The following is a 1773-nucleotide window of genomic DNA, read 5'->3' on the forward strand; positions in this document are numbered from 1 at the left end:
AAAATTAGGACATGAGAACATTATCACCAGCGATAAACATTTTATAGCTAACGAAACCTTTATTACAGAGAAACGCCAAAGAGTCTTACCGTTCATCTGCGTTTTCTTTGTACGGCTTCTAGGCACATCTGAGAGGTATATTTTTCTTTTCTTTACTATGGGGTTTTAAAAAGAGCATTAGAATTAAAGCAGACATTTAACATTAGACTACATCAGCAAAACAGGTAGCCCCCCCATTGTGTCTTACGTGCTTTAGGCCGCTCGAGCTCTTGATCTGATTTGGTGGTTGTTGGTGTTGTCAGATCAATAATGGCGGGCGCCGCATTCTCCTTTAGCCCCTTGCGGTGTTCAGAATTGAGAGTGCCCGGCGCCACCGTGTCTAAAGACGTGTTATTTTCCATAGTCGCTGCGCTATTAACAGGTCTTAGAACGTTATCAACGCTAGCTCCTAAAATTAGAACGTAGCAACATTTTCACGAGCAATATATAATAAGACACATCAATACTGTTATGTATACATCGGCAGTCCTTACCGGTCATTTGAGATGCCGATGCGCCGACTTCCGACTCATCCGAAAGGATCAGCAAAGTGTTATCCCCGCAGACCGTCTGAAAGGGTTATGCATTTTCGGGGGGTGACACGGGTGTTTCAGGAATAACATCGCACAATAGCATTTGAAAATCCGAAATGAAATCTCCGTACATTGCATTATCGTCAAAATAGGCCATCTATAAAACATTTTTGAGCGGCATAAATTACATTCATTGTTGCAAAATATGAATAACTAAAGTTTAAAATTATCTGTTTTCAAATATTATACTTAAAGATATTAATGACTGAATAATAAAAATAATTATAATAAGCTGTTGTTGATAAAAATTGGTAAAAGCGTATTATAATCGTTTTCATAAACGTTAAAATACATAAAGAGCGTGGTAACTTATCAAGCAGTTAAACCTATGCATATTATGTATATAATAATATAGACGTTAGAAAAATATAAATCATAAACGTTACAAAAGAAGTGTTAGTGTACTATCTTATGTGCCCGAAACTATTCGTCTGTGTTTTTAAAGTATATGTACAAAAACAATATGTATAGAATAATAACAATCGTAAATTATAATAATTACTATCTGTTGATAGTTACAATAATATTTCAAACAAAATAATATGTATTTTCACCTTAAACACAGTTATCAGTAATGACATAATTATCTTACCTTTTTTGAAGAAATAGCTTACTGTCTTCAGCTTTTGAAACTATTAGCCGGTGCTATTATAGCCTGTTGTCGCAGGTGGTAGTAAGCAGGAGGATGCTTGCGTGCTTTTTATAGTGTGTTGTAGTAAGCAGGTTGGGGGCTTGTATTAGGCTGTGTCAAACAGGAGGGTGGGACTTGTATTATGCTGTGTCAAACAGGATGGGGGCTTGTAATATGTTGTGTCATAAATATGCGGCTGTTGATAAACCTGCTGTCTCAGCAACATTCGTATTGCTGAGTTGCTTGTAAAAATTTTAAAGTATAATATTATAATATAACATAAAGTATAATACGCCTAAAATGTTATATACATGAATAAATGGTATATAGATTAAACACATTATCATGTAATGACAATCTGTTACACATAGTCTTAATAAATTTAATTGTAAAAATATAAAGTATAATATTCTAAAGTTACAAATATTTATATACATGAAATAAGCCTTGTGTATAAAGATAGATTAAACACATTATCAGTAACTAACAGTCCATTACAACACACACACA

At 34.0% G+C, this 1773-nt stretch overlaps 1 long non-coding RNA gene across 1 annotated transcript; it reads right to left on the reverse strand.

Moving 5' to 3' along the window:
* Positions 1-248: 248 nt before the first annotated feature.
* Positions 249-1468, reverse strand: LOC140321162 (uncharacterized). Its single transcript, XR_011918840.1, has 2 exons — positions 1225-1468; positions 249-729 (listed from the first exon to the last, which is right to left on the reverse strand). It is a non-coding gene; the product is annotated as an uncharacterized lncRNA (long non-coding RNA).
* Positions 1469-1773: the final 305 nt, after the last annotated feature.

The sequence above is a fragment of the Pyxicephalus adspersus genome, unplaced genomic scaffold (assembly GCF_032062135.1).
Source record: "Pyxicephalus adspersus unplaced genomic scaffold, UCB_Pads_2.0 Sca995, whole genome shotgun sequence".
Taxonomy (NCBI): domain Eukaryota; kingdom Metazoa; phylum Chordata; class Amphibia; order Anura; family Pyxicephalidae; genus Pyxicephalus; species Pyxicephalus adspersus.